The sequence below is a fragment of the Aegilops tauschii genome, chromosome 7, assembly GCF_002575655.3.
Source record: "Aegilops tauschii subsp. strangulata cultivar AL8/78 chromosome 7, Aet v6.0, whole genome shotgun sequence".
NCBI classification, from domain to species: Eukaryota; Viridiplantae; Streptophyta; class Magnoliopsida; order Poales; family Poaceae; genus Aegilops; species Aegilops tauschii.
Window position 1 is genome coordinate 75718058 of NC_053041.3, and position 21984 is coordinate 75740041.

Genomic DNA, 21984 nt, shown 5'->3' on the forward strand with positions numbered 1-21984 from the left:
GGTCAGCCTTGACTTTAAAGGGAGGAATTTCATGAAACTTTTCATAATCTTCAGACACATCTGTCTTGCCCTCCAATCCCAAGATGTCTCTTTTTCCTGAAAGAACTATGTGGCGCTTTGGCTCATCGTATGATGTATCCGCTTCCTTATATTTTCTTTTTCTCGGTTTGGTAGACATGTCCTTCACATAGCAAACCTGCGCCACATCATTGGCTAGGACGAATGGCTCTTTTGTGTACCCCGGATTGTTCAGATCCACTGATGTCATTCTGTACTGTGGGTCTACGTGTACCCCGCCTCCTGACAGATTGACCCATTTGCACTTAAACAAAGGGACCTTAATATCATTTCCATAGTCAAGTTCCCATATGTCCACTATGTAACCATAATATGTGTCCTTTCCCCTATTGGTTGCTACATCAAAGCGGACACCACTGTTTTGGTTGGTGCTCTTTTGATCTTGGACGATTGTGTAAAATGTATTCGCATTTATCTCGTACCCTTTGTTGGTCATTACAGTCGAACTTGGTTCCCTCGCCAACGAGTACAGGTCATCGGAAACAGTGTTGTCACACCTGAGACGTGTTTGGAACCAACTGCCGAAACTCCTGATGTGTTCACATGTAATCCAGTCCTCACACTGCCCCGGGTGTTTGGAGCGCAGAATGTTCTTGTGTTCATCGACATACGGGGTCACCAAGGTAGAATTCTGTAGAACCATGTAGTGTGCTTGAGACCAAGAATGCCCATCCCTACATACTATTGAGTCCCCTCCTAGCGTGCCTTTTCCACCCAGTCTCCCCTCATACCGCGATTGAGGCAGACCTATCTTCTTAAGGTCAGGAATGAATTCAACACAACACCCAATGACATCCTCTGTTTGATGGCCCATGGAGATGCTTCCTTCTGGCCTAGCGTGGTTACAGACATATTTCTTTAGGACTCCCATGAACCTCTCAAAGGGGAACATATTGTGTAGAAATACAGGGCCCAGAATGACAATCTCGTCGACTAGATGAACTAGGACGTGTGTCATGATATTGAAGAAAGATGGTGGGAACACCAACTCGAAACTGACAAGACATTGCGCCACATCACTCCTTAACCTTGGTAGGATTTCTGGATCGATCACCTTCTGAGAGATTACATTGAGGAATGAACATAGCTTCACAATGGCTAATCGAACGTTTTCCGGTAGAAGCCCCCTCAATGCAACTGGAAGCAGTTGCGTCATAATCACGTGGTAGTCATGAGACTTTAGGTTCTGGAACTTTTTCTCTGGCATATTTATTATTCCCTTTATATTCGACGAGAAGCCAGACGGGACCTTCATACTGAGCAGGCATTCAAAGAAGATTTCCTTCTCTTCTTTGGTAAGAGCGTAGCTGGCAGGACCTTCATACTGCTTTGGAGGCAAGCCGTCTTTTTCGTGCAAACGTTGCAGGTCCTCCCGTGCCTTCATTGTACCTTTTGTCTTCCCATACACGCCCAAGAAGCCTAGAAGGTTCACGCAAAGGTTCTTCGTCACGTGCATCACGTCGATCGAAGAGCGGACATCTAGGTCTTTCCAGTAGGGTAGGTCCCAAAATATAGATTTCTTCTTCCACATGGGTGCGTGTCTCGCAACGTCACTCGGAACAGATAGTCCGCCGGGACCCTTTTCGAAGATTACTTTTAAATCATTGACCATAGCAAGTACGTGATCACCGGTACGCATGGCGGGCTTCTTCCGGTGATCTGCCTCGCCTTTGAAGTGCTTGCCTTTCTTTTGACATTGATGGTTGGTCGGAAGGAATCGATGATGCCCCAGGTTAACATTCTTCCTGCATTTGTCCAGGTATATACTTTGGGTGTCATCTAAATAGTGCGTGCATGCGTGGTATCCCTTGTTTGTCTGTCCTGAAAGATTACTGAGAGCAGGCCAATCATTGATGGTGACAAACAGCAACGCATGCAGGTCAAATTCCTCCTGTTTGTGCTCATCCCACACACGTACACCTTTTCCGGTCCACGGCTGTAAAAGTTCTTCAACTAATGTCCTTAGGTACACATCAATGTCATCGCCGGGTTGCTTAGGGCCTTGGATGAGAACTGGCATCATAATGAACTTTCGCTTCATGCACAGCCAAGGAGGAAGGTTATTGATACATAGAGTCACGGGCCAGGTGCTGTGATTGCTGCTCGGCTCCCCGAAAGGATTAATGCCATCCGCGCTTAAACCAAACCATACGTTCCTTGCGTCACCTGCAAACTCCTTCCATTACTTTCTCTCAATTTTTCTCCACTTCGACCCGTCAGCGGGTGCTCTCAACTTCCCGTCTTTCTTACGGTCATCTCTGTGCCATCGCATCGACTTGGCATGCTCTTTGATTCTAAACAAGCGTTTCAACCGTGGTATTATAGGAGCATACCACATCACCTTGGCAGGAACCCTCTTCCGGGGGCGCTCGCCGTCAACAACACCAGGTTCATCTCGTCTGATCTTATACCGCAATGCACCACATATCGGGCATGCGTTCAAATCCTCGTACGCACCACGGTACAGGATGCAATCATTAGGGCATGCATGTATCTTCTGCACCTCCAATCCTCGAGGGCAAACAACCTTCTTTGCTGCATACGTACTGTCAGGCAATTCTTTATCCTTTGGAAGCTTCTTCTTCAATATTTTCAGTAGCTTCTCAAATCATTTGTCAGGCACAGCATTCTCTGCCTTCCACTGCAGCAATTCTAGTACGGTCCCGAGCTTTGTGTTTCCATCTTCGCAATTGGGGTACAAACCTTTTTTGTGATCCTCTAGCATGCGATCGAACTTCACCTTCTCCTTTTGACTTTCACACTGACTCCTTGCATCAACAATGACCCGGCGGAGATCATCATCGGGCACATCGTCTGGTTCCTCTTGATCTTCAACAGCTTCCCCCGTTGCAGCATCACCGTATTCGGGGGCACATAGTTCTCATCGTCCTCTTCTTCTTCGTTGTCTTCCATCATAACCCCTATTTCTCCGTGCTTGGTTCAAACATTATAGTGTGGCATGAAACCCTTATAAAGCAGGTGGGTGTGAATGATTTTCGAGTCAGAGTAAGACTTCGTATTCCCACATACATGGCATGGACAACACATAAAACCATGTGCTTGTTTGCCTCAGCCACTTCGAGAAAATCATGCACGCCCTTAATGTACTCGGAGGTGTGTTTGTCACCATACATCCATTGCCGGTTCATTTGCGTGCATTATATATAATTAAGTGTGTCAAAAACCATTACAGAACATCATGAATAGATAATTAAGTGACCAAATTAATAGAAGTTCATCATCTCACATTAAAACCAAAGTACATACATAGTTCTCATCTAACAACATATAGCTCTCCAGAGCATCTAATTAATTAAACCATACATTGAAACTATGTAAAACATTTCAATGCCAAAACAAATGCGATCATAATCGCAACCAAGGTAACAATTGATCCAACGGCATAATGATACCAAGCCTCGGTATGAATGGCATATTTTCTAATCTTTCTAATCTTCAAGCGCATTGCATCCATCTTGTTCTTGTGATCATCGATGACATCCGTAACATGCAACTCCAATATCATCTTCTCCTCCTCAATTTTTTTAGTTTTTCCTTCAAGAAATTGTTTTCTTCTTCAACTAAATTTAACCTCTCGACAATAGGGTCGGCTGGAATTTCCGGTTCACATACCTCCTAGATAAATAAAATTTATGTCACGTTGGTCAGCATAATTGTCATAAACAATAAATGAACTAAATAGTTATAAAGATAATATATACCACATCCGAATCATAGAAAGGATGAGGGCCGACGGGGGCGGATACCAAAACCATCCACTAAATAATAAGAAGCAATAATAAAAGTAAGAAAATTATACAAGTATCTATATAAACATACAAGTAAGAATTTTTTCCTTTCAGAAAGAAGATAAGAACAAGAGGCTCACCACGGTGGTGCCGACGACGAGATCGGCGCGGGCGATCGACGGCGGTGAAGACGGGGACGGGACATGACAGACCGCTAAACCTAGACAAATATTGAGGAAAATGGAGCTTGGAGGTCGAGCTTGGAGAGGAGAAAGCTTAAGTAGTGTGGCTCGGGCATTCCATCGAACACCTGGTGTGCATAGGAGGTGAGCTAGAGCACCACAAAGCTCCCCCCTCGCCGGCCAGGAAAAACAGAGCACTGGGAGTGCTCTGCTCGCGGGCGAGGGGTATATATAGGCAACTCAATGGTCCCGGTTCGTGGCACAAACCGGGACTAAAGGTCACTCTTTCGTACCGGTTCATGCCACGAACCGGGTCCACTGGTGGTGGGCCAGGAGCAAGGACCATTAGTCCCGGTTCGTGCCACCAACCGGGACCAAAGGTCCCAGACGAACCGGGACCAATGCCCCCACGAGGCCCGGCAGGCCCCTGGCCTCACGAACCGGGACCAATGGGCCCATGGGTACCAGTTCGTGACCGAATTGGGACTAATGGGCTAACCAGGCCCAAACGTATGCCCTGTTTTCTACTAGTGGAGGAGGCAATGCTGTCCAAGGAGCAGGCCATGCGCAATAGTACGTGACAATAATTGGTGTGTCAGAGTTACACAAGCTCAACAGTTATGCACTTTCCACGGTAGGTGGTAACGCTAGAGCAGTTGTTTGGTTCCTAGCCATACTTTGTCACATTTTGTAACTTTGAGTTAATCAAGTTTGGTCAAACTAGTTTGGTATTTGGTTCTATCAACGCACAATGCAAAATTCTCCATATGTTGCACATATAAAAAGTGTGGCAAGATTTTCTAAGACAAGTCAAAGCGTGGCTAAATTTTTTAGACACATCAAGTAAGGCAAATGTGATCGAAACTTGTGTGACAAACTACGACAAAGTTAGTCACCAACCAAACGGGCCCACTACGCTAGTGAGAAAGGTAAAAAAACTGACAATCTACCATGTACATTCGCATAGGTGTGGCAGCTGCAGCGAGGTGTCAAAAAATTTGGTAGCCGGTATCGGATGCACTATCTAAAATATTAGAAAAACTTAGAACGTTGACACTTCTATGCTATCACAAAATTCAAAATGTAAATTAGATATAAAAATGACAAATCCGACAATGAATAGCATATAATATACGTTTGGCTGAGAATTTGCCCATTACCTCAATTTATTACAAATTTCTCATTTTTTGTATCTCAAGCAATGCCTTAAATTTTGATTTGAATTTTTGCAGCAACACATATTGATAATGCTGATGTACTAATTTTTTTTCTCCAGATTTCCCTAACATTTAAATGTTTAGGCAACCCTAACATTTTAAATGGTGCAATGGAAGTTGGGTGCATTAGGCCTTGTACAATGGGAGATGCTTAGGAAGGTGCTTAGAAAAATAAACCGAGTTTTTCTGAAGCACCGATGCCTATTTCTACAGAAGAGATGCTTAGTTAAGCGTCTACCCTGTACAAATAAGCACCGGTGCTTAAGAAAAGCCTGGTTTATTTCTCTAAGCACCTCTCTTAAGCACCTTGCATTGTACAATGCCTTAGTGCAGCAGGTATCCCGCGGGCCAGTGCTGACATATCGGGCCGCTAGTGCAAAACAACGATATGAGCCTATTTAGTGAAAACACTCGTATTTTTATTTTATTCATCACAACAACAAAAAATCTGAGGAAAACTTTCGATCTATCCATCAACTATCAAGGTAGTACAAAGAACACCAGAAGTACGAAAATTCATCCAGGCCAGGTCCATGAACCACCTAGCGACGACTGCAAGCACTGGGGCAAGCCAAAGGCACGCCGCAGTCATCACCCCTCCCTCATCGGAGCCGAGCAAACCTTGTTGTAGTAGACAGTCAGGAAGTCGTCGTGTTAAGGCCCCATAGGACTAGCGCACCAGAACAACAACCGGCACCGATGAAGAAAACGTAGATCGGAAGGATCCAACCTGTGGACACACGAACACAGACGAACTGAGACCGGATCCACGTGGATCCACTGAAGACTAGCGCCGATCGAATCCCATGAGATCCGCCGAAGACAAACCTCAACATGCTGTCGGGCAATACTAGAAACATCATCCGAACGAGGCCTAGGAGGGAAGAACTTTATTCCATCTGCAGAGAGCAGCCACCACCTCGCATCTCTGAGTAGGACACAAACCCTACCAAAACTAAAATAAAACATTAGAAAATGAGGCCCTCCCGCCGCAAGGGTTAGGATCCACCGCACGTCCATGGCCTTAAGACCGGAAGAGACGAGGTAGACCAACTGGGGCACCGGCGGGAGACACGAGAAACCCTAGCACTGGGTGCAGGTACTAGTGGCCACCATAGTACGTGATGCACGAGAAGATATGAGACCACGCTGATTTGGTTGCTAACCGGCAATGTATGTCATCACAGCAATATTCATACAAGTATATTGTAGAAAATGGAACTTTTATTGGAAATATTTTAGAAAACTATGCATGTAATTTACCTTCTAAGATAGTGTAGGCTGTATCATTCAAGATAACAAATGACGTCCAATGAGTGATCCATCAAGTTAGCCAGCCGTGGCCCAAACTTGAATTTTATTTTAGCATGTTTGAATTGTTGAACTGTTTTGCTTTGCTGCATTGTTGAATTATTGAATTGTGATGAATTTTATGTTATATGATCGCATGGATGACATGAATTTGAGGGTTTAAATTTAAGGATGGTGGCTGCCTCACGGGCCGCCCGGACGCGTCCAGGCATGCCTACGATGGGCGGTTTGCCAAATGAGTTGTATTTTCATCCCTTCCGGCGTAAAGCTGGCCAAACGGGCCGGGCCAACCAGGCTACCCCGCAAGCACGCCGGCATGGCCCGCCATGGGCCAGGCACGACACAGGCTAAACGAGATGTGTCCGGCACACGCCATGTCTGGGCTTGGAGGCTGGGCACCCGGGCTGGCACGGCACGCCCGTTGGCACAACAGGCTGAAAAATATGCAACCGAGCGTGCTAAACAGGCCAACGTGCCAGCCCGTTTAGTAGCTAGGCCGTGCCTGGCCCAGGAGGCACAGCACGCAGGCCGTGCCCAGCTCTGCTCCGGCGTTTGGATTAAAGCAAAAAAAAAGGTGTTTCTTATCCCGTTGAGTGTTCCACGGCGGTGTCATCCCTTGCATACTATAGTTCATCATGAAGTTCCATAAACTTGGTGATGGTGACTAGAGAGCTCTGTCAATCACTATCTTATCTGGAATATTAACTCCCACTTGACTCAAGTGATTGTAGTACCTAGACATTCTGAGCACATGCTCACTAGTTGAGCAATTCTCCTCCATCTTTTAGGCAAAGTACTTGTCAGGGGTCTCATACCTCTTGACACGGGCATGAGTCTGAAATACCAATTTCAGCTCTTGGAACATCTCATATGCTCTGTGGCGTTCAAAATGTTTTTGAAGTCCCGGTTCTAAGCCGTAAAGCATGGTGCACTAAACTATTAAGTAGTCGTCATATTGAGCTAGCCAAACGTTCATAACGTTTGCATCTGCTCCTGCAATAGGCCTGTCACCTAGCGGTGCATCAAGGACATAATTTTTCTGTGCAGCAATGAGGATAAACCTCAGATCACGGACCCAGTCCGCATCATTTCTACTATCATCTTTCAACTTAGTTTTCTCTAGGAACATATAAAAACATAGGGAAGCTACAACAAGAGCTATTGATCTACAACATAATTTGCAAAATACTATCAAGACTAAGTTCATGATAAATTAAAGTTCAATTAATCATATCACTTAAGAACTCCCACTTAGATAGACATCCCTCCAGTCATCTAAATGATCACATGATCCATATCAACTAAACCATGTCCGATCATCACGTGAGATGGAGTAGTTTTCAATGGTGAACATCTTTATGTTGATCATATCTACTATATGATTCACGCTCGACCTTTCGGTCTCCAGTGTTCTGAGGCCATATTTGCATATGCTAGGCTCATCAAGTTTAACCTGACAATTCTGCGTGTACAAAACTGGCTTGCACCCGTTGTATGTGAACGTAGAGCTTATCACACTCGATCATCACGTGGTGTCTCGGCACGAAGAACTGTAGCAACGGTGCATACTCAGGGAGAACATTTATACCTTGAAATTTAGTAAGGGATCATCTTATAATGCTACCGCCGTACTAAGAAAAATAAGATGCATAAAAGATAAACATCACATACAATCAAAATATGTGACATGATATGGCCATCATCATCTTGTGCTCATGATCTGCATCACCAAAGCATCGTCATGATATCCATTGTCACCGGCGTGACACCTTGATCTTTATCATAGCATCGTTGTCGTCTCGCCAAATATTGTTACTACGACTATTGCTACCACTTATTGATAAAGTAAAACAATTACATGGTGATTGCATTGCATACAATAAAGCGACAACCATATGGCTCCTGCCAGTTGCCGATAACTTTGTTACAAAACATGATCATCTCATACAACAATTTATATCACATCATGCCTTGACCATATCACATCACAGCAAGCCCTGCAAAAACAAGTTAGACGTCCTCTACTTTGTTGTTGCATGTTTTACGTGGCTGCTACGGGATTCTAGCAAGAACCGTTCTTACCTACGCATCAAAACCACAATGATTTTTCATCAAGTATGTTATTTTAACCTTCAACAAGGACCGGCCGTAGTCAAACCGATTCAACTAAAGTTGAAGAAACAAACACCCGCCAGCCACCTATGTGCATAAGCACGTTGGTAGAACTAGTCTCATGAATGCGGTCATGTAATGTCGGTCTGGGCCGCTTCATCCAACAATACCGCCGAATCAAAGTAAGGCGTTGGTGGTAAGCAGTATGACTATTATCGCCCACAACTCTTTGTGTTCTATTCGTGCATATAACATCTACGCATAGACCTGGCTCGGATGCCACTGTTGGGGAACGTAGTACTTTCAAAATTTTCTTACGATCACGCAAGATCTATCTAGGTGATGCATAGCAACGGGGGGAGAGTGTGTCCACGTACCCTCGTAGACCGAAAGCGGAAGCATTATGTAATGCGGTTGATGTAGTCGAACGTTTTCGCGATCCAACCGATCAAGTACCGAACGCACGACACCTCCGTGATCTGCACACGTTCAGCTCGGTGACGTCCCTCAAACTCTAGATCCAGCTGAGACCGAGGGAAAGTTCCGTCAACACAACGGCATGGTGACGGTGATGATGAAGTTACCGACGCAGGGCTAGGGGGCATGCCAAGCATAGGGAGTCCTACTAGGACTTCAAGTCCTAGTAGGATTCCCTTTCCTATTCAGAGTAGGAGAGAAGGAAAGAGAGGGAGAGGGAGAAGGAAAGGGGGGTTGCGCCCCCACCCCTTTTCCAGTTCGGTTTGGGCAGGGGGGAGGCGCGCGCCACCTCTTGGCCCTTCTCCCCTCTCTCCACTAAAGCCCAATAAGCCCATTACTTCTCCCGGTGAATTCCCGTAACCCCCGGTACTCCAAAAAATACCCGAATCATTCGGAACCTTTCCGATGTCCGAATATAGCCTTCCAATATATCGATCTTTACGTCTCGACCATTTCGAGACTCCTCGTTACGTCCGTGATCTCATCCGGGACTCTGAGAAAACTTCGGTAATCAAATCACATTACTCATAATACAAATCGTGATCGAACGTTAAGCATGCGGACCCTACGGGTTCGAGAACTATGTAGACATGACCGAGACACATCTGCGGTCAATAACCAATAGCGGAACCTAGATTCTCATATTGGCTCTTACATATTCTACGAAGATCTTTATCAGTCAAACCGCATAACAACATATTGTTCCCTTTGTCATCGGTATGTTACTTGCCCGAGATTTGATCGTCGGTATCATCATACCTAGTTCAATCTCCTTACCGACAAGTCTCTTTACTCATTCCGTAATGCTTCATCCCACAACTAACTCATTAGTCACATTGCTTGCAAGGCTTATAGTGATGAGCATTACCGAGAGGGCCCAGAGATACCTCTCCGATACACGGAGTGACAAATCCTAATCTCGATCTATGCCAACCCAACAAACACCTTCGAAGACACCTGTAGAGCATCTTTATAATCACCCATTTACGTTGTGACGTTTGATAGCACACAAGGTGTTATTCCGGTATTCGGGAGTTGCATAATCTCATAGTCTGAGGAACGTGTATAAGTCATGAAGAAAGCAGTTGCAATGAAACTATAACGATCATAATGCTAAGCTAACGGATGGGTCTTGTCCATCACATCATTCTCCTAATGATGTGATCCCGTTTATCAAATGACAACACATGTCTATGGTCAGGAAACATAACCATCTTTGATTAACGAGCTAGTCAAGTAGAGGCATACTACGGACACTCTGTTTTGTCTATATATTCACACATGTACTAAGTTTCCGGTTAATACAATTCTAGCATGAATAATAAATATTTATCATGATATAAGGAAATACGTAATAACTTTATTATTGCCTCTAGGGCATATTTCCTTCAATCCCCTCCCCGACTCGCTGGTGGAGGCAACGGTTGCGTCCGGAAATCTCCCTCCTGCCACCACGCCGCCGTCGCCACTGCATCCCAGGTTCGTTCATTCACTGATTTTCTCTCAGATCCAAGCAAAGTAGCAAATCTAGGGAGGGAGAGAGGTTGCCGTCGGGCAGTGGATGCGGGGGCACGACCGTTGTGGCTTGCTTGAAGAGCCGTCGGGCAGTGGATACAGGGGGACGGGCATGGCCGTCGTGGCTGATGGTGAGGATGGGCTCGAAGGGAGGAGCTCCTGCTCGGGGCAGAGAGTAGAGAGGGAGGGGGGTCTGCTAGTAGCTACTGCTGGAGGGGATTGAAGGGAGGAGGGAGGAGCTCCTGCCGGGATAGAGAGCAGAGCGGGAGGAGTTCTGCCAGCAGTTGCTGCTAGAGGGGATTGAAGGGAGGAGCTGTTGTTGCATGGAGAGGAAGAACAGAGAGGGAGAGACATGGTTGGACGCCGGTGGAGTTGTTGCATGCGTGCAAATATGGATAGAGAGAGGTGATGTTCCAGATTGCTTGTGTGTCTTCAGTGCTACTACTATTGCAATTTATTTGAGAAAGAGCACAGATATGTGAGATAGAGAGATATGTGCAGGACCAAATAGGACAGTGATGTCACATAGAGAGCAGCAATCAGAGAGAGATTGCTGCACATTTTTACATATAGAACATAGAGATAGCTTGCTGGAAATTTTTGTGCTACTGCTATTTATTTGTGTTGAAGCTTATTGTTTCGTGTTTTTATTTCAGATTTTGATAATGGATGATCAGAGTTATTTTGAGCTGTTGCATAGTGATGCCGGATTGAATGATTTGCACTGGACCAAAGAACAACATGTCGATCTTGAAGGGCATGTGGAACAAGAAATTGATCTCGAAGGGCATGAAGAACAACAAACTGATCTCAAAGAGACTGAAGAGCCTACCCCTCTTGTGAAAGCAAGGTCTTCGAAAGCAAAGGCGAAGAAAGCAAGCGCTTCAAAAGCAAGAGCTTCGAAGAGGCAAAAGAATTTCAGCAAGGCTGAAGACTTAACTTTGGTGGATGCATACCTCAAGATAACTCAAGATCCAACCATAGGAGTAGACCAATCTCGTGATTGTTATTGGAAAAGAATCGATGCTTACTTCCATGCCAATAAATCTGAAGACCATGGTCGCACACAAGGTTCTCTTCAACATCGTTGGGCTATTATTGGCATAGACTGCATTATTACTAACACCTAATCATTATAAAAGCTACATCAGTCCACGGATCTGCCACAGGTGCTCAACTAGATCAAGTTGACGCTGGTAGTGAACTTGTTTGTTTCGAATGTCACTTTGAGCTTGAAGAAACTGAGTCAATGTAGCCGCCTGTTGGTGAGAAGGTGTCACTAGTTCTCCCATGTTATCGTAGCGATAGTCTACAAGACTTCCACGCTCATCTTCTATTATCATGTTATGCAAGATGATACAAGCTGTCATCACTTCTCTGAGTGTCTCCAGATCCCGATACCTTGCCGGTCCACGTACAATAGCAAAGCGAGCTTGCAGAACACCAAAGGCTCGTTCGACATCCTTCCGACATGCTTCCTGAAACCAGGAGAAATTTTTGTGCTTCTCACCTTTTGGGTTTGGAATTGTTTCACAAATGTTGCCCACTGCGGATATATGCCATCTGCAAGGTAATACCCCGTGTTGTAGTTGTGACCATTGATGGTATAATTCACTTCTGGAGCATGCCCTTCAACTAGATTTGGAAGCACGGGTGAACGATGGAGAACATTTATATCATTATGAGATCCTTGTAAACCAAAGAAAGAATGCCAAATCCAAAGGTCTTGTGAAGCAACGGCTTCAAGAATGACCGTGGGTACGCGTTTATGGCCAACAAAAAAACCTTTGTGTGCAGTAGGGCAATTTTCCACTTTCAATGCATGCAATCGATGCTTCCGAGCATACCCGGAAACCCGCTTTGCTCTCCAATTGCAAGTAATCTAGCAGTATCTTCAGCATTTGGAGATCTCAGGTACTGACCCCCAAAGACCTCGATCACAGCATGCACAAATCTTCTAAGATTTTCTAAAGCGGTGGACTTTGCTAGCCGACAATACTCATCAGTAAGATCAGCTGCTATCCCGTAAGCTAGGATTCGAAATACTGAGGTCAATTTTTGATAAGGATGTAAACCAGGAACACCAGCACTATTTCTTCTCAGAGAAAAATAGCTATCATGTGCCTCTATAGCACTTGCTACGGGCAGAAAAAGAGGACGATGCATTATATACCTGTGAATAAAAGCTTAAATGAGACATGAAGAGCGACTACTATGGTGAAAACGAAACATATGCACCAGTTTCATACCTATTGCGAAACATCCTTGCCTTGAAGGTGGGGTTCTCTGCAAAATAGTCCTTGTGGAGGTTCTGAAAGCGTTCTGCAAAATCGTGCTGAAGAGATTGACGTCCCGGTTGTGAACCTCCATGTCGTGGAGCATCCGGCCGGGCTTCTTCTTCCTCTGCTACAATTGCAGCCATCATGAGTTCCTCATCTTCGGAGGAGGAATCTTCGCAAAATTGCTGGGCCAAACTTTGACGGTGTATCGTTTCGTTGTGGAGAGATGGCAGAGAGATGGCAAAAGAGAAGTAGAAGAGGAGGCACGATCAGGATTGTGATAGATATGAAGGTTGATCATGTATTTGTAGAGACAAAACTAGCCGTTGGTAGTTATGAAATACTCTTAAAATATAGAATAAGGGAGATGTTTAGGGGAACTGCTGGAGTTGAGCAATTTTTAGGGGAGAATCTTTTTAGGGGAGTCCCATATTTTGAGATATAGGGGAGAAATTTCAGGGGAACTGCTGGACTTGCTCTAAGATAGTGTAGGTTGTGTCAGTCAAGACAACAAATGACGTCCGACGAGTGATCCATCAAGTTGGCCAGCCATGGCCCGGACATGAATTTTATTTTAGCATGTCCGGATTGTTGAACCATGTTCTTTTTGCTTTGTTGCATTGTTGAATTATTGAATTGTGATAAATTTTGTGTTATAATGAATGCCATGAATTTGAGGGTTTAAATTTAAGCAGTGTGACCGCCTCGGTGGCCGCCCGACTCTGTTTGTGGATGCGTCTGGGCATGCCCGTGGTGGGCGGACTTGCTAAGTGAGTTACTTTTTCATCCCCTCCTGTGCAAAGCTGGTCAAACGTGACGGGCCAACCAGGCCAGCCCACGAGCACGTCGGCACGGCCCGCCATGGGCCAGGCACGGCAGGGGCTAAACAAGCTGTGCCCGGCACGCGGCATGTCTGGGGCCGTGCCTGGTCCTGGAGGCTGGGCACGCGGACCGGCACGGCACGACCCATTTAATTTTTCTATTTTTTCCTTTTTTGAGCTGATTTTCTTTTTTTTGAATTATATAAATATATATAGCCTATATAATCAGCCTAATAGGCCTAAAATGGCCCAAATACAGCCCATAAGGCCAAACTGCTAAACAGACCAGTGTGCTAAACGGGCCAACGTGCCGGCCCGATTAACTAAGCGGCCCTGGAGGCGCAGCACGCGGGCCGGCACAGCACGCCGGCTCTGCTCCGGCGTGTGGATTAAAGTAAAAAAAAAAAAAGGCGTTTCTTCAGTGTTCCACGGCGGCGCGCCTCAATCCCCTCCGGTCTCTCACCCCGACACCGGCGGCAACGGCGGCCGTAAGTTTCTTCCTCACCTACCTCTTCCCTGCTTAATTTTCTCCTGATTTTCCGGATCCGCGACGTCGAAGGCTTCCTCCTCCCTCGGCTTTCCCCTCAGCCCTCGGATTTCCCGTCACTCCTCGGATTGATTCCTCTGCAGTTCAAGTTCCGGCCGGTGTCGGAGACGAAACGGCCTATATATAGATGGAGGAGAGGGCGGAGGAGATCTGAGCAAGCCGAGGTCGAGCGCGCGCGATGGGGAAAAAGCTACCCCCTTCTACTCCGACGGCGGGAAGGCGGCGCAAAGGTCCCTCCTTGGCCCCGCTCTCCGCCTGCAAGCGCCGGCGTATCCATGAGGCAAGCGGCTGGGCTTCCCTCCCCACCGATGTGGTTCACCTCGTCACCAGCCGCCTGCTGGCCGGCGACGTGGTGGACTACATCGTCTTCCGGGCCGTCTGCTCCGGCTGGCGCAGCTGCACGAGCGACGCGCGCGACCCCACGCTGAGCAAACCGGACCTCTGGCCGCGCGGCTGGGTCGCCCTCTGCGACGGCGACGGGGTACGCCCGGACGACGCCGGCGAGATCGGCTTCTTCCACGCGCGGACGGCCAGGCGCCTCCGCGTCCGCCTGCCGGAGCTCCTGCGCCACAGGATCGTCCCAGGGACTGATCATTCTTCTGAACAAACGCACCGCCGCCGTCCGGGTGCTGCATCCCTTCACACGGGTCGTGGTCGACCTCCCGTCCCTCGTCCCTGTGTTCCACGACGCCGTCAGGAACCGGAACTCTCTGCTTGACATGAATGCCGCGGTCTGCAGCGCGTCCGCGACCTCCATTGCCGTGGTGGCATGGTTCCCGTGGACACATGTGGTGATCGGCGCCGAGGCTGGCCGCCCAACTTGGGAGGTCCTCCACCCAGGGCTTTTCCTTAGGAGCATCCTGCCCTTCCAAGGAAGGCTTTACGCGACAGTCGCCAAGGGTGACTCAAGGAAGATCATGCAGCTGTATCCGAGATCACCACATCCTGTGCTTGCTCATGTTCCAAATAATTTTGGTGATCCGAGCCTATGCAGCTACTTCCTCGTGGAGTCTGGTGGGCGAGTGCTGCTTGCCATCCGCCATTTAACTGCACAACATTGTGGCGTGGAGCCCTTCCAGCAAAATGCCTATAAGCTATTTGCGTTGGACATCGACCGCGGTGAGCTGATCCCAGTGAACTGCCTCGGTGGCCGCGCGCTGTTCCTCAGCAGGGATCGGTCCCTCTCTGTTTCAGCCAGGGACCTCCCTTCTGTGAACAGCAACTCCATTTACTTCTCTTTGCGCCGTGACCCTGTTGTGGTGCACTCCATAAGGACAGGTTTCTCTGAGCGGCTAGCAGTGACATGCCAAATACATGATGGGAAGGATAGGATCCGACCCTCCGTGCGCCCCTTCACCATTGCTGACCATCTTCTAACCTACTGCCATCCTCATGAGTGGTAAGTCTGTTTTTCTTAATACTACATTATGACTGTCTTCTCTTCCGCTATGAAGGACAAAAGGACTCATGTTTCATGAGTACCACTCCATACCTGAATCTTTTGAGGAATTGACGAAGAACATCAAGGCAAAAAATTCCGAACTACGGATTCCTCGCATTGCGGCTCGTTGATTGGAAGGAAGAAACAGGGCCACAGCACTTCACACTAGCCAGTGAATAATGCCAATAGACAGTTGATGCATATTTCCCTTGCTGGCTCAGTTGGGATCTTTGTGTGGCTAGGTCAATTCATTGGTGGCTCCCAACGCAACGTTCACGAATCTTTTGAATTTGGTTAGGCAGCAGTTTGTCTGTGCTACACATATAGTGGTGGTTCATATCTGAGGTCTGGCAAATAGATTGGATCCGTCAAACATGGGCTCATTGCACCCTAAGGATATACACAATGTGATAATTATCGGATTTACTTCCCCTTTAATCTGCATGCTGTTTAGGATCAAATTGCATATGATGTTTGTACTTGAATGAGGCAACTTGCGATTAGCAGAATCCTACTAATGTCTCTGTTATCAGCATTTATGGCCTTATTTTGATGTTTTTAAACCATATATGATTGAAGAGCCTTATCTTTTTCTGTATGTGAATAACAATGCTAAGTTGTGGGAACATATGCAGAAGGGCGAAAAATCTGGTGTTTGTTTGGATTCTTGAGACATCGGCATGTTTAACTATGATTTTGTTCAAATATATCTGCTGTTAGGATAAGGAAAAAAAATCCAACCTCAACACAATCTAAAGGTGTGCTGTTCTCATGAAGAGTTGTTGTATTTTACCATGTACAGTAGCTATTTATGTTGTAACCTGTAGCACAACTTGTCTTGGTTACTGACGGTGCTAAAGGAAAAATGTGATGATTAGAAGTTGTGTCCGTTGGTAACCTCTGAGAAATTTCTAATCCTTGTGCAAATTTTGTTGGAAAAATGTGATGTGAGGAGTACATATCTTTTGTTGGAAATTTTATCTCTTGTTAATACTGGCAAAAATATGCCCTTGTTCTTTTTTTAGGAATGAACATGTTCCAGTTAGACTTGGTGCCCAGCAATATGGCTAGTACCCCTCACAGCATCTCTAGCAGACCCCGCATAGCCGAAATGTAAAACAGAATGCTAGGCCGGCGCAGGAATCAGATGGGTTTTTTTCTGAATTTGACACATATGCCACATATTCAGAATTACTAATTAAATATAAGATAAAATTTCAATATTACAATACCACAATCATCCAAATTACAACAATTATTGAAGTCACCGAAGCAAACTGAATAATTCAATACAAAACTTGTCCCGAGTACAAATCACACATGAATTAATTGAAATGAATGCAAAAATGGAATGTGTTACTGCCCAGCCCTTTGCCAATGATGCTCAATGAGATCCTCCTGAAGCTGAAAGTGGGTGTTTGCATTTTCAATCTCCCGATAGGTCTGAAGAAATGTTCTAATTCGGTTAGGGTCTATAACTGGTTTGACACGGCTACCCACATTGTCATAGAAGAACTCCAAGTTCATGCCTCTCTCATCTTCGAGAATCATATTGTGAAGAATAACACAACATGTCATGATGTTTTCAAGGATCGCTTGTCCCAAAAAACGAGCAGGACGACGAACAATGGCAAACCCAGATTGCAAAACCCTGAATGCTCTTTCAATATCTTTTCGGTCTGCCTCTTGTACCCTTGCAAATTCACATTGTTTCCTAGTTTTGGGGTCTTTGATACTCTTGACAAATGTGCACCAACAAGGGTAGATACCATGTGCAAGATAGTACCCCTTTGTGTAGTCATGCCCATCGATAGTGTAGTTGCAAGCAGGAGCATCACCACTAGCAATCCTAGCAAACAAATGAGACCATTGCAACACATTGATATCATTGAGAGTACCCCGCATACCAAAAAAAAGCAATGCCAAATCCATAAATCCTCGGATGCTACAGCCTCTAGCACAATTGTTGCATCACGAGACTTGCCATAATACATTCCCTGCCATGCCTTCGGGCAGTTTTTCCAAGTCCAATGCATACAATCAATGCTTCCTAGCATGCCAGGCCAACCTCTTCTCTCACTTGATGCCATAAACTTTTTTGTGTCTTCCTCGTCGGGTGCCCGAAGATATTCAGGACCAAAGACACGGATGATCACTTTGGCAAACCTACGCACTGACTCAATTGCAGTATCTTCACCAATGCAAAGGTACTCATCGGCATAGTCAGCCGGAGTGCCGTATGCAATTACCCGCAGAGTTGCCGATATTTTTTAATATGCACTAAATCCCTTCAAGCCCGCGCATTTCTTCTTTGAGTAAATACCGACAATTGGCCTCGCAAAAGCTTGCACTATTTTTACAAAGAGGGATCGACGCATTCGGTACCTTCTCCGGAAGAGGTGCGGCGGATATATTGGATTGTCCGCGAAGTAATCTTGCATCAACATCTCATACCCGAGATGGCGATTTTGAGGAATGCAAAGACGGCCGACGGTCGATCCTCGCCGTCTCTTTCGGTTCTCATCTTCGTTCTCCTTCATGGCGAGGGCCATCACTAACATCTGCTGTCGATGGTTCTCAAGCAGCATCTCAACATCCGAGTCGTCTGAATCCTCGAGAAAAAACCTCCAGCGAGGGCTCAATTCCATCTAAATTCACAAATACGAACGCCACATGAACCAACTATGCATATCGCATCCCAAAGCACAAGTACTTACCGATGGCTTGGGGCGGTGGCTCTGTGGCGGTCGATCCCGGGGCGGCGACGACGACTAAGGGCGGCTCGGGGCGGTGGCTCTGTGGCGGTCGATCCCGGGACGACAACGGCGACTAGGGGCGGCTCAGCTCAGCGAATCAGGGGAGCTGGTGAAGCGGCTAGGTGGAACAGGGTGAGGGGCGCCCCCGCGGTGTGATTCCGTCCGCAGATATGGCAGGAATCGCCAGCGGCGGACGGGCGGAACCAATGGCGGGCGGCTGCGGAAGGGGCTGGGGAACGGACGCGTGGGCTGAAATGTCCCTCCCGCCAACCGCTTTCTGGGATACAGGGCACCGTTGGGTCGAGGGGGAAACCTGCATTTCGCGGGTTGGAGATGGGATTTTACCGAGTCCCTCAAAAAAATTTACGGGTCCGACGACAATGTTTGATCGGGCAGCATTTTTCGCGCGGACCCATATTTTGACGGTTATTTTACAGGTCGGGGCATTATACAAGGTCTGCTATAGATGCTCTCAAGCCAAATTGGGCTGGAGTATGCACAACCCGCAAAGTCGTATTGCGCAGTTCCGCCTCCTACCAGTAATAATCTTACCATTCCATAGCTGCTTTAAGATTCGATAAAAAAAAGCACTTATTTTCGTTTTTTGCTATACAAACTGAATATCCAGTCTAATACAGCTACTATCCCACTCTATTTGTCCTTGCATGGCAGGCATTAATGTTACAGCTCACCCTCTCTCTCTTTTCTCACACACACACACGCATGCATGTCTTTTCGCTCTTCATTGTAAACAAATAAGGTAAATACACCGGGAGTCTTCAAACTTGTACATGACGGTCAGTTTGGTGCACAAACTTATAAAATACATGATTCTGGTCATCGAACTTGTGCGGATGATCAAGTACGGTCACATATCCCGTACATGGGCGTATCCTATGCTTGGCTGCCTGCTGTCAGCAACAGATGGCGCTCAGCGCGGCGTGTTTTTGCACAAAACCCCATAGCCTTTTTTATTTGTGAAAGATTAACAACTGGTGGGTCCCACTTATCAATATATAGCAAAATTTAAATACGAAAAAGTGTGTCGCCCAGTCTAGAACACGCGCCTAAGGCGAGGACACAATCCGGCCAAGCCACTCCAACCCAATCCTGTGGATGTTTACGTAGGATAACTTTGCTTTACTGTACTATAACGAAGGAGCTCGTGTAGCAGAAATGGGTTCCATTTTGTGCGGCCTATTTTGCATCTGCTCTCCTTTTTTTACAGGTTAATAGATATGTACTCCCTCTGTTCCTAAATATTTGTCTTTCTAAAGGTTTCAACAAGTGACTACATACGGAGCAAAATGAGTGAATCTACACTCTAAAATATGTCTATATACATCCGTATGTGGTAACCATTTGAAATCTCTGGAAAGACAAATATTTAGGAACAGAGGGAGTAGTATGTAAATTATAATCTCAATAATAAAATGACTTCAAATATTATTCATGTCTTATTTTAAAATAATATTTACGAATTGTAAAAGATATTTGCAAAACTATAATACAAATATCTTTTTAAATATTCATAATTGTGAAAACATCGTTTTCAAAATTTGTAGAATAATTTTAAAAATAAAAAATATTTTGAAAATAGTAATAATTAAAAATGTATGCATAGTTGCACCTGTTCGTTTTTTTTAAATCTTTGAAGCAGAAAACTTTCTTCATGTATTATTTTAAAATAATATTGTTAATAAATTGTGTCATAATAATATAAGTATTTTTATAATTACTATTCATAAATATTATTTTAATTATACAAGAATTTCAATAATTATACACACGTTTTTATAATCTAATGTTTGTATAAGTAAAATATTCATAATTTAAAATCTAAAGTCTTGGTATGAACATTTAATCGTGTCTAATATGTAAATTATATATTATTTTTGAATATAAATCATGATTAAAAATTATACACAAGTGAATATTCATAAATATTTAATAAATATTGTATTCATCATTCTGTATAATTTAAATATAAGCCACGAGTGTATAATTATTTTTGTATTCATTAATTTTTTTATTTAATAACATTTTAAATGTCTGTATTAAATAAATATATTTTATGTAATACACAAGTTTATATTTCATAAACAGTTGACTCTACATTTTACTTGTATTAAGTCACGTCATGTGCACGACACATATTTAGTTGATAATAATCCCGGACGTTTTCAGTAAAAGTGAAATTGTATCTCATGTTAGACACGTAAATGTTCCTGTTGCAATGGTTGGGTCTTTCTTGTGCGTACCTGAGCTAGCTAGATCGAAGACCCACCACCCGCGCTTCTGTATTTCGCTCCTCGCTGGAGCGTATTTTTGGTACCAGTGATGATTTTTTTTCTGCAAATAAACAAAGGCGAGGCTGTTTTACGCAAGAACATGTCGCACCGAGTGCCATCTTGTCATTGACAGCGGGCCTTGCACACTCTGGCGTGCCAAGCAAGCATCGGATACGTCCGCGTATGGGATATGTGTATCACGCTCGCGCAAGTTCGATAACCAAAATCACGTATTTTACAGGTTTGTGCACTAAACTGACCGTCGCGTGCAAGTTCTAAGACTCCCAGTGTATTTACCTCTAAACAAATCCATGGACTTCTTTTCATCTTGATAAGTTAAACACATTTATATATTTTAAAATTTAAGTTCATTTTTGAAATAATTTATATATTTGAACTCCTAACGCCAAGACCTTCAGAAGTAAACCAATATTGGATATATATCAAACACGTGTAATGTGCAATTGATTATTCCAAACTATGAAACAATTTATTTGAAAACAATGAAATAGTTTTTGAGTAATGTGCAATTGAAATATATGTTTTTTGTGAAACAAGCGAGCGAAAAGTGAAAAGTAGGTTTTGAATTGTGAAATGTGCAATTGATATATTATTCTTGCGAAAGAAGACAGTGAAAAGTGAAATGTTAGATCTGAATTGTGAAATAGTAAGCACAGAAGCTGAAATACATTGTTCACACTTTCAAATAATCAGTTTCACAATCGTATATTATAATTTCATTTTCTGCACTTATTATTTCCTAATTCTCAAATATGTTATTAACTTGTTTCAGATTTTTCAAGTGAAATATGTTAGTTCCACATACGAAATGTGAAATGTTGAAATTTAAATGTGCTTGAAATGTATCCAAGATCGGTCTAGTTTTAAAGGTATTGGCGTCAAGGGTTCAAATATATAAATTATTTCAAATACAAAATTATGGTTTAAAAGATAAGAATATTTTCAGTTTGCTACTCCCTCCGTCCCATAATATAAGAACGTTTTTCAAGCTAACATAGCTTGAACAACGTTCTTATATTACGGGACATAGGAAGTAAGATGTAATAAAGTCTATGGATTTGTTTGCAAGGGAGAGAGAAGTGGTTGATGTATGCACGTCCCTGAAAAGTAGTACTCCAGACCCGTTAGACTGACAAAAGTAGTACTGTGTTGGTGGACCACCTACTGAAATACCAATATTTCATAAA

The 21984-nt window shown here is 44.7% G+C and overlaps 1 non-coding gene and 1 pseudogene across 1 annotated transcript; one reads left to right on the forward strand and one right to left on the reverse strand.

The window, feature by feature from the left end:
• Positions 1–11783: 11783 nt before the first annotated feature.
• LOC109768946 (uncharacterized) lies at positions 11784–13072 on the reverse strand (annotated as a pseudogene).
• Positions 13073–14146: 1074 nt separating this feature from the next.
• LOC109768944 (uncharacterized) lies at positions 14147–16153 on the forward strand. Its single transcript, XR_012188998.1, has 3 exons — positions 14147–14229; positions 14372–15687; positions 15743–16153. It is a non-coding gene; the product is annotated as an uncharacterized protein (transcript).
• Positions 16154–21984: the final 5831 nt, after the last annotated feature.